Below are 12,666 nucleotides of genomic sequence, written 5' to 3' on the forward strand. Positions count from 1 at the left end.
CGGAGGTCGAATTCATTCTTATATATATAACAAGTGTTTAAAACACAGACGTGTTGTTTTTATTTGAAAGGTAATAATAGTTAACAGAAATAAAAGTTTAGGGTATTAAAAAGGCCTAGCATTGTTAAAAGTTAAAGAAATCATATAGAAATAGATCTCAGAATTAAAAAAAAAAAAATTTGCTTTTTGGTGTCAGTACAGTGTCAGATGGTCCCTAGTTGAAGCTTGTACTTGTTGTCAAATTCTACTATTGTACCTCAGTTGAACATTAATTGAATTAATTGGAATTAATTGAAGATTTATGCTGTTGAACCTATCACTTCTGGGTTGGTTTATGCTCCTTTGTTTATATTTCCTTCTTTTATTTGAAAGCCTCTCCATATCTGGCTTTCAACATGAAACGAGGGTGTGGTAGCCTCGTATTTGACCTCACTTGCTCGGTGTTTTGGTGGTGAGGTGGGACACTGAAAACAAATACCTCTGGGATATGTGGGTGCTTGAGGTGGATTGACCACATTGGGCTTGCCACTGACAAATGTGACATGTTCTTCCTGGGTCCACACTGCTCAGCCTCCCTGTTGATACGTGAGGGCATGGTCCCAAGTGGGTCGTGTGTTTCATGCACTTCCCAGCCAGTCAGGCACTTAGGTGCTCAGCAAGGGCAATGACCATGATTGGCTTGGTGCTTTTTGCTCTTCACAAGTCAAAAATCTCAGGTGGCTGGTTGGAGGACAAGACACAGTCCTAGGTGGCCCATTCCTTATGCAGCTCTCTGGTCTCTACCACACAGTTTGCTACCTGTGCCAGAGCCCACAGCCTCAGGTGTTCCATGTGTCTCTTCAGGGTAGCTGACCCCAGGCTGTCATGATCCCGGCCTATGTGAACTGTCCATGAACTCAGGAATTCATCATTAGCAAATTTCAACCAGCTTAGAGCTTGGTAGGGGATGTCTGTAGGACCAAGTTACTAGTAACCTATTTGCTTCTGCCTCTGGCAGTCATATACATTCCTCTCTACCTCCATGGAAGAAAGGGTCTTCAATGGAAGCTGGCTTGGTCTTCTTTGGTATTTTCTAGTTTTCTGGTCTGTGAGTGTGCCATGGTTCAGTATGTGGACTTAGAGCCTTCTTGTAGGAAAAGTCCTTTCTAAAATGGCTGTCTCTAGTTTTCCCATGGTTTATGTTCTTTGTCACATTAGCTCCATCAGATTGTCCTCAGGGCACTAAATCCTGGTTCTAACAATACTGTGTTTGATACACCACAGGTCTCCTCCCAGACCTCATGTATGAATGTGGACAGAAGAATCTGAGTGACTTTTTGGCTAGTAATTGCATTTATTGGCATAATCTGTGTTTTTGTTCTTTTTCCCCTGGTTCTGTTTTTTTCTTTTTTTCTTTTTCCTCCCACTGACACTTTTGAGAGAGGGTTTCCTATCTTGTTTTAATTTTCCTCCTTTACGACTCCCTCTCCAAGGGGAGTCTCGTTCCCTAAAACCTTTTCTTCATGTCCATCTCTTATTTTGTCCTACCTCCTTTTTAAGAGATGGGTTTTCATTTCTTGGTTTCTAGGGACCATCAACATCGTTCAAGTTGATTTCTGGAAGGTGGTCCATGTGCAGTCGATCCTTTGATGGATTTGTGGGGGAGAAAGTGGACTGTGCCTCCTATTCCTCTAACATTATGAGACCTCCACCATGACCCTGGAAGATCCATTTTATTAACTGAAATCTTGTTGTTATTCAGTCACAAAGCCATGTCTTACTCTCTGTGAACCCTTGGACTGCACACAAGGGCTTTCTGCCCTCTGCATCACCCAGGGTTTGCCTGAAATCATATCCATTGAATGGGTGAAGCTATACAACCTTCTCCTTCGTTCTCACCCATGTCTCCTCCTGATTTCTGTGATGTCAGTTCCGTGAATCAAGGCAAACTGGAAGTGATCAAACCGGAGATGATAAAAGTGAACGTCAACATTCTAGGTATCAGCGAACTAAAAGGGACTGGAATGGGTGAATTTAACTCAGATGACCATTATATCTACTACTGTGAACGGGAATACCTTAGAAGAAATGGAGGAGCCAGCATGGTCAACAAAAGAGTCTTACATGCAGTACTTAGATGCAATCTCAAAGATGAAAGAATGATCCCTGTTCGTTTCCAAGGCAAACCATTCAATATCACGGTAATCCAAGCCTTTGCCCCAATGAGAAATGCTGAAGAAGCTGAAGTTGAAGGGTACTGTGAAGACCTGCAAGACCTTTTAGAACTAATATCCAAAAAAGATGTCCTTTTCATTAAAGGGGACTGGAATGTAAAGGTAGGAAGTCAAGAAATACTTGGAGTAACAGGCAAATTTGGCCTTGGAATACTGAATGAAGCAGGGCAAAGGCTAATAGAACTTTGTCTATTAGATCTAGTCCCTTAAATCTATATTTCACTGTATAATGATAAGGGATTTGACTTAGGTCATACCTGAATGGTCTAGTGGTTTTCCCTACTTTCTTTAATTCAAGTCTGAATTTGGCAAAAAAGGAGTTCATGATCTGAGCTACAGTCAGCTCCTGGTCTTGTTTTTGCTGACTTTATAGAGTTTCTCCATCTTTGGCTGCAAAGGTAGAATTAATCTGATTTTGGTGATTTTGGTGTTGACCATCTTCTCTTGTGTTGTTTGAAGAGGGTGTTTGCTATGACCAGTGTGTTCTCTTGGAAATCCCCGGGTCGGTTGGTAGGTATCCAATATGCTACTGGAGATCAGTGGAGACATAACTGCAGAAAGAAAGAAGGGATGAAGACAAAGCAAAACTAATATCCAGATATGGGTGTGACTGGTAATAGAGGCAAGGTCTGATGCTGTAAAGAGCAATATCACATAGGAATTGGAATGTCAGTCACATCTATGGTCTTTCCAGTAGACATGTACAGATGTGAGAACACCAAACTGCTCTGCTAGGAATGACTTGTGTGTATCCATTGAATTGCAAGGACATAAATCCAGTCAAACATAAAGGAAATCAACTCTGAAGAAGAATTAGAATCACTGATGCTGAAGATGAGTCTTCAAAGCTTTGGCCACCTGAGCAAAGAAATGACTCAGTGGAAAAAAAAACAACAACTGATTCTTAAGAAACAATGATAGTTACCTATTATATATTATACTGCTGGTTTTAAGTTGCCTGTTAGAGCATTTGTGCCATACTTCTGTGACAACTGGGTAAAATATTGCAAAATACACAGCCTATAATATATTTTTCCATTAACATAATATATTGAGACTATTTTTGTTATCTAGTTAGATTTTCTCTAATGTGGCTACCTCAAAAATACAAAGGAGGACAAGGAACAAGATAAATGATGTGGATGGGGGCAGGAAGCTGAACCCCGGTGGCATGAAGCAAGATAAATTTTGATCATCAGTGATTTCTATTGAAATATTTGTTACCAGAAGTTGAAAGTGATGAAAGAAAACTTTACATACTGAATTATGGAGAAGTAATTTTGATGTACACCTCATATAATTTCAGTGTTCAGCTAGTCAGAAGAGCCTGTCTATGATCTATGCACAATGCCCTTGGCATCTCTTTTAGCCATTAAGTGGGTAGCTGTTTATCCTAAATCCAGCTAGTTGACCATTGTGCATGTGGTTCCAACATGTTCCTATGTTATTACAGACTTGAATGTTTAAAATTGTATCCAATGTGGGGAGAACAACAGCTTTCTTCAAACAATATCTCTAAGCAAATGAGAGTAACAATTGTATGGCCTCAAGGTTTCCTCATATGTAAGAACGCCATCTCTTATTACAGAAACAATAGTGGAAGACGAACTAGATTAAAGGAGAGCCTTTCAGCAACAGTATCTAAAGCATTCAGCCAGTAATTTATTAAGCAATGTTGGGCTTCCCAAACAGTTCATTTAAGATCTTGGGAGCAAGCAAAGTGTTTGGCCACCTGAATAATGTTGCCTAAAATTTTATTTTGACATATCCACATACATACCCATGTGTGTATGAGTTTGGGTATAAAAAAATCACATTGACTTTTAATTCCCATTAGGTATAACAACATGGAAAAATTAAAACCCAAATGCAGAATGACTCAAGACTCTACTCAGTTATTGAATATATGTAAGTGGAAATACTTCAAAATATGTTTTATTGGCTACATCTAACATATAAGGACTCTTTTATACCACTCCCCTCTCTCCTTTTAATAAATACCTACCAATTTTCAAAAGTTTGCCCAGGTTTAATGAAAAAATACTCAGATATAGAAAATATATATATATATATATATATATATATATATATATATATATATATATATATTTATATTTATATATATATGAGAAGGTGACGGCACCCCACTCCTTTACTCTTGCCTGGCCAATCCCATGGATGGAGGAGCCTGGTAGGCTGCAGTCCATGGTGTCACAAATAGATCAGTACAACTGAGTGACTTCCCTTTCACTTTTCACTTTCATGCATTGGAGAAGGACATAGCAACCCACTCGAATGTTCTTGCCTGGAGAATCCTGGGACAGAGGAGCCTGGTGGGCTGCCGTCTGTGGGGTCACACAGAGTTGGACACGTCTGAAATGACAGCAGATATACCTATTTATATGCATATTTATGTATATAGATATACAAATATCTATATAAAATAGATATGTTTCCATTGCAGAAAATGTTGATACCAACCTTAGATCTCAGAATTATTTCCAACTCCATGCTCCAGGTCAACAGGAAATAGCCAAAGTTGTTGCTGACTCAAACAGTTCAAGAGCTGGGAAGCCTGTAGACCTCCTCATTTTCCAAGAGTAATTTTAATCAGAGAAGCTAGAAAAGCCAGAAATTAAGGAAAATAATCAAGCAACAGAAGATAGTAATGATACTTTCACTTTTAACTTTCATGCATTGGAGAAGGAAATGGCAACCCATTCCAGTGTTCTTCCCTGGAGAATCCCAGAGACAGGGGAGCCTGGTGGGCTGCCGTCTATGGGGTCACACAGAGTCGGACACGACTGAGGTGATGTAGCAGACGTAGCAGAAAGGTCTTTAGTTCCTCCTCAAAGGCCATAGATAACATTCTGAGCAATACACTGTGAACAGTTTTAGAGATGTTAAAGCTCCAACCAGGCTGAAATGTACGTACATAGACCACAGAGTAGTTGGAAGCAGACGGTCGATGATGTTGACTCCCAATATCCTCAGTAACAGGCCATTAGTACAATGCCCCAAAACTGATCACAGGTGTGTGATCAGTCATTAATATCCTTCCCCTGAAAGTATTTGTGAATTTGGGTCTTTGAAGCACCAAAGACTGCTAGGAAACCTTGCTCAGTCCTACAATAAACACATGCTTTCACTGTAACTCAGTCAGTTGATTGATTTTACTTCACAGTAGCGAGTAGATCCAAGTTTGCATGGGTAACAGTAATGAATATTAAGAATGTGTGTCTAGAAGGATGATAAATCGCTTTTAGTTCAGATTTCAAGTAGATTTATTGATATGATTTTTCTGTGTAAAAATTCTTTAGGAATGAGGTTTTGCAGCCTTCATGGCTTTGGTTAGTATTTCTGTAAGCAGTGTGTATTTTAAGTTGATGCTGAAGTAAGCACTGGTTGAACATTATCCTTCAATTGCTCAAAGACCAGTGACTTTGTGATGTCACAGTTACCCTTCAATTGCTAGGTGACTTTAAGGACCTCTGTGATGGTCTAGAGAGGTCTGTAGGCCAGCCAAGCAGCATTTGAAGTTGCAGTGTGTAAAATCAGACAAATGAGAAAAATATCTGAAGAAAGACTTTCTTTGAGATGGCACATATTTCTTCAGAAATTCAAGATGGGACTCCTAAGGATGAATCAACTGGTTCAGAAACCTCCGTTAGATCTTCTTTGTATGATTATACACTTACTAGGGACTCAGTTTTGAGATATATGACTGAAGAATATGCTTTTCAGGCTTTGTCTGAGGATCTTGTGATAAAAAGGCTATGCTACACAAATTCTGTCTCTGAAACAGATGAGCTGAATGATTTTCTTTCACATTTCCACAAAACTTTGGAGTATAGTTGCAAATTATCAGCTGGAATCTATTAGGTAGGATGAGAGTGGTGTATGTATAGTGATCAGTGAAGAACTTTTGAAAAAGGTCTTGAAAAGAAAGGAGCCTTTCAGAATATTTGAAACCAACAGTATGAAAAGTTTAGTTTGACAGGTTAACCTTTATGGGTTTAATAAAAAGCAACAAACTTTTCAAAGATCTGCTTCACAAGCGGACTTTCTGGAAGAAAACATCTCTCTTTTGAGCAAGGTATTCCAAAAATTTCACTTATTAGCAATACATAAGATTAAATCATGTGACCTAGAAAGCATGTTCACATATGTAGCTAAAACGAATTTGAAATTGAGATAGGGAGGAGGAGCCAAGATGACGGAGGAGTAGGACAGGCAGAACACTTTCTCCCCCACAAATTCATCAAAAGAGCATTTAAACGTCGAGTAAATTCCACAAAACAACTTCTGAATGCCAGCAGAGGACATCAGGCACCCAGAAAAGCAACCCAACTCTTCGAAAGGAGGTAGGAAAAAATATAAAAGACAAAAAAAGAGACAAAAGAGGGAGGGACGGAGTTCCGTCCCGGGAAGGGAGTCTTAAAAAGAGAGAAGTTTCCAAACACCAGGAAACCTTCTCACTGCCGAATCTGTGCCGAGCTTTGGAAGCACAGAGGGCAACATAACAGGAAGAAAAAACAAATAAACAATTAAAACTCGAAGATTGCGAGTCCTACGGTAACTCCCCCAGCGGAGAAGCAGCGTAGACGCCTGCACGCGCAATTAGCAAGTGGGGGCTGGGCAGGGAGGCGCAGCGCGGGCTGCATCGCTTAGAGTAAGAATCTGGCCTGAATACCCTGAGCACTATCTGAGCGAAATAATCTGGGCTAGCAAACCAGACTGTGGGATATCTACCACGCGAAAAGCCAGTCCCAACTTAAGACACCGCCAGGCCCGTGCACGGAACAAAGAATTGAACAGAGATAGCCAGCTGCAGACCTTCCCCCTCCGGTGACAGGCAGCCAGAGCCAGAAGGGGGCAATCGCAGCCCCAGAGAGACATAATCTATAAAACTGTAAGCAGGCTTCTTTGCTAACTAAAACTTCTTGGGGGTCTGGACGGTTAACATCTGCCTGAGAAGGTGCGCTGGTTTTACGCCCAGATAACCGAGTGGCGGGAGGCGATAAGTCGCAGCATTGGCGCTCGCCAAACACCTCATCACTTGAGCTGCTCGGACCTGGGAAGAGCACAAAACTCAGGCCCAACTGAGTCTGCGCCTCTGAGGACTACCCGAGTGCCTGAACCTGAGCGGCTTGGACCAGGGAGGTACATGCAACCCAGGGCCAGCCTCGGATTGTTCCCGGAGGAACAACCGAGAGCCCGAGCAGTGTGGGCAGGGAGGCTACACGCGCCGTGAGCGGGGGCAGACCCAGTGTGGCTGAGGCACTGCGAGCGCACGCCAGTGTTATTTGTTTGCAGCATCCCTCCCTCCCTCCCCACAGCGCTACTGAACAAAGAGAAGAAATACAGCTCCACCCATCAGAACACCGACACAAGCTTCCCTAACCAGGAAACCTTGACAAGCCACCTGTACAAACCCACACACAGCGAGGAAAAGCCACAATAAAGGGAACTCCACAAACTGCCAGAATACAGAAAGGACACCCCAAACTCAGCAATTTAAACAAGATGAAGAGACAGAGGAATAGCCAGCAGATAAAGGAACAGGATAAATGCCCACCAAACCAAACAAAAGAGGAAGAGATAGGGAATCTACCTGATAAAGAATTCCGAATAATGATAGTGAAATTGATCCAAAATCTTGAAATTAAAGTGGAATCACAGATAAATAGCGTGGAGACAAGGATTGAGAAGATGCAAGAAAGGTTTAACAAGGACCTAGAAGAAATAAAAAAGAGTCAATATATAATGAATAATGCAATAAATGAAATTAAAAACACTCTGGAGGCAACAAATAGTAGAATAACAGAGGCAGAAGATAGGATTAGTGAATTAGAAGATAGAATGGTAGAAATAAATGAATCAGAGAGAATAAAAGAAAAACGAATTAAAAGAAATGAGGACAATCTCAGAGACCTCCAGGACAATATTAAACACTACAACATTCAAATCATAGGGGTTCCAGAAGAAGAAGACAAAAAGAAAGACCATGAGAAAATACTTGAGGAGATAATAGTTGAAAACTTCCCTAAACTGGGGAAGGAAATAATCACCCAAGTCCAAGAAACCCAGAGAATCCCAAACAGGATAAACCCAAGGCGAAACACCCCAAGACACATATTAATCAAATTAACAAACATCAAACACAAAGAACAAATATTAAAAGCAGCAAGGGAAAAACAACAAATAACACACAAGGGAAATCCCATAAGGATAACAGCTGATCTTTCAATAGAAACTCTTCAAGCCAGGAGGGAATGGCAAGACATACTTAAAATGATGAAAGAAAATAACCTGCAGCCCAGATTATTGTACCCAGCAAGGATTTTATTCAAGTATGAAGGAGAAACCAAATGCTTCTCAGACAAGCAAAAGCTGAGAGAATTCTGCACCACCAAACCATCTCTACAACAAATACTAAAGGATATTCTCTAGACAGGAAACACAAAAATGGTGTATAAATTCGAACCCCAAACAATAAAGTAAATGGCAACGGGATCATACTTATCAGTAATTACCTTAAACGTAAATGGGTTGAATGCCCCAACCAAAAGACAAAGACTGGCTGAATGGATACAAAAACAAGACCCCTACATATGTTGTCTACAGGAGACCCACCTCAAAACAGGGGACACATACAGACTGAAAGTGAAGGGCTGGAAAAAGATTTTCCATGCAAATAGGGACCAAAAGAAAGCAGGAGTAGCAATACTCATATCAGATAAAATAGACTTTAAAACAAAGGCTGTGAAAAGAGACAAAGAAGGTCACTACATAATGATCAAAGGATCAATCCAAGAAGGAGATACAACAATTATAAATATATATGCACCCAACACGGGAGCACCGCATTATGTAAGACAAATGCTAACAAGTATGAAAGGAGAAATTAACAATAACACAATAATAGTGGGAGACTTTAATACCCCACTCACACCTATGGATAGATCAACTAAACAGAAAATTAACAAGGAAACACAAACTTTAAACGATACAATAGACCAGTTAGACCTAATTGATATCTATAGGACATTTCATCCCAAAACAATGAATTTCACCTTTTTCTCAAGCGCACATGGAACCTTCTCCAGGATAGATCACATCCTGGGCCATAAAGCTAGCCTTGGTTAATTCAAAAAAATAGAAATCATTCCAAGCATCTTTTCTGACCACACTGCAGTAAGATTAGATCTCAATTACAGGAGAAAAACTATTAAAAATTCCAACATATGGAGGCTGAACAACACGCTGCTGAATAACCAACAAATCACAGAAGAAATCAAAAAAGAAATCAAAATTTGCATAGAAAAGATTGAAAATGAAAACACAACAACCCAAAACCTGTGGGACACAGTAAAAGCAGTCCTAAGGGGAAAGTTCATAGCAATACAGGAACACCTCAAGAAACAAGAAAAAAGTCAAATAAATAACCTAACTCTACACCTAAAGCAACTAGAAAAGGAAGAAATGAAGAACCCCAGGGTTAGTAGAAGGAAAGAAATCTTAAAAATTAGAGCAGAAATAAATGCAAAAGAAAGAAAAGAGACCATAGCAAAAATCAACAAATCCAAAAGCTGGTTCTTTGAAAGGATAAATAAAATTGACAAACCATTAGCCAGACTCATCAAGAAACAAAGGGAGAAAAATCAAATCAATAAAATTAGAAATGAAAATGGAGAGATCACAACAGACAACACAGAAATACAAAGGATCATAAGAGACTATTATCAACAATTATATGCCAATAAAATGGACAACGAGGAAGAAATGGACAAATTCTTAGAAAAGTACAACTTTCCAAAACTCGACCAGGAAAAAATAGAAAACCTTAACAGACCCATCACAAGCATGGAAATTGAAACTGTAATAAAAAATCTTCCAGCAAAGAAAAGCCCAGGTCCAGACGGCTTCACAGCTGAATTCTACCAAAAATTTAGAGAAGAGCTAACACCTATCCTGCTCAAACTCTTCCAGAAAATTGCAGAGGAAGGTAAACTTCCAAACTCATTCTATGAGGCTACCATCACCCTAATACCAAAACCTGACAAAGATGCCACAAAAAAAGAAAATTACAGGCCAATATCACTGATGAACATAGATGCAAAAATCCTAAACAAAATTCTAGCAATCAGAATCCAACAACACATTAAAAAGATCATACACCATGACCAAGTGGGCTTTATCCCAGGGATGCAAGGATTCTTCAATATCCGCAAATCAATCAATGTAATACACCACATTAACAAATTGAAAAACAAAAACCATATGATTATCGCAATAGATGCAGAGAAAGCCTTTGACAAAATTCAACACCCATTTATGATAAAAACTCTCCAGAAAGCAGGAATAGAAGGAACATACCTCAACATAATAAAAGCTATATATGACAAACCCACAGCGAACATTATCCTCAATGGTGAAAAATTGAAAGCATTTCCTCTAAAGTCAGGAACAAGACAAGGGTGCCCACTTTCACCATTACTATTCAACATAGTTTTGGAAGTTTTGGCCACAGCAATCAGAGCAGAAAAAGAAATAAAAGGAATCCACATTGGAAAAGAAGAAGTAAAACTCTCACTATTTGCAGATGACATGATCCTCTACATAGAAAACCCTAAAGACTCCACCAGAAAATTACTAGAACTAATCAATGATTATAGTAAAGTTGCAGGATATAAAATCAACACACAGAAATCCCTTGCATTCCTATACACTAATAATGAGAAAACAGAAAGAGAAATTAAGGAAACAATTCCATTCACCATTGCAACGAAAAGAATAAAATACTTAGGAATATATCTACCTAAAGAAACTAAAGACCTATATATAGAAAACTATAAAACACTGGTGAAAGAAATCAAAGAGGACACTAATAGATGGAGATATATACCATGTTCATGGATTGGAAGAATCAATATAGTGAAAATGAGTATACTACCCAAAGCAATTTATAGATTCAATGCAATCCCTATCAAGCTACCAACATTATTCTTCACAGAGCTAGAACAAATAATTTCACAATTTGTATGGAAATACAAAAAACCTCGAATAGCCAAAGCGATCTTGAGAAAGAAAAATGGAACTGGAGGAATCAACCTACCTGACTTCAGGCTCTACTACAAAGCCACAGTTATCAAAACAGTATGGTACTGGCACAAAGACAGAAATATAGATCAATGGAACAAAATAGAAAGCCCAGAGATAAATCCACGCACATATGGACAGCTTATCTTTGACAAAGGAGGCAAGAATATACAGTGGATTAAAGACAATCTCTTTAACAAGTGGTGCTGAGAAATCTGATCAACCACTTGTAAAAGAATGAAACTAGAACACTTTCTAACACCATATACAAAAATAAACTCAAAATGGATTAAAGATCTCAACGTAAGACCAGAAACTATAAAACTCCTAGAGGAGAACATAGGCAAACACTCTCTGACATACATCACAGCAGGATCCTCTATGACCCACCTCCCAGAATATTGGAAATCAAAGCAAAAATAAACAAATGGGACCTAATTAAACTTAAAAGCTTCTGCACATCAAAGGAAACTATTAGCAAGGTGAAAAGACAGCCTTCAGAATGGGAGAAAATAATAGCAAATGTAGTAACCGACAAACAACTAATCTCAAAAATATACAAGCAACTCCTACAGCTCAACTCCAGAAAAATAAATGACCCAATCAAAAAATGGGCCAAAGATCTAAATAGACATTTCCAAAGAAGACATACAGATGGCTAACAAACACATGAAAAGATGCTCAACATCACTCCTTATCCGAAAAATGCAAATCAAAACCACTATGAGGTACCATTTCACGCCAGTCAGAATGGCTGCGATCCAAAAGTCTACAAATAATAAATGCTGGAGAGGGTGTGGAGAAAAGGGAACCTCTTACACTGTTGGTGGGAATGCAAACTAGTACAGCCACTATGGAGAACAGTGTGGAGATTCCTTAAAAAACTGGAAATAGAACTGCCTTATGATCCAGCAATCCCATTGCTTGGCATACACACTGAGGAAACCAGAAGGGAAAGAGACACGTGTACCCCAATGTTCATCTCAGCACTGTTTCTAATAGCCAGGACATGGAAGCAACCTAGATGTCCATCAGCAGATGAATGGATAAGAAAGCTGTGGTACATATACACAATGGAGTATTACTCAGCCATTAAAAAGAATACATCTGAGTCAGTTCTAATGAGGTGGATGAAACTGGAGCCTATTATACAGAGTGAAGTAAGCCAGAAGGAAAAACATAAATACAGTATACTAACGCATATATATGGAATTTAGAAAGATGGTAATGATAACCCTGTATACGAGACAGCAAAAGAGACACTGATGTATGGAGCAGTCTTATGGACTCTGTGGGAGAGGGAGAGGGTGGGAAGTTTTGGGAGAATGGCATTGAAACACGTGAAATGTAA

This window comes from Bos taurus, chromosome Y (assembly GCF_002263795.3).
Source record: "Bos taurus isolate L1 Dominette 01449 registration number 42190680 breed Hereford chromosome Y, ARS-UCD2.0, whole genome shotgun sequence".
NCBI lineage: Eukaryota > Metazoa > Chordata > Mammalia > Artiodactyla > Bovidae > Bos > Bos taurus.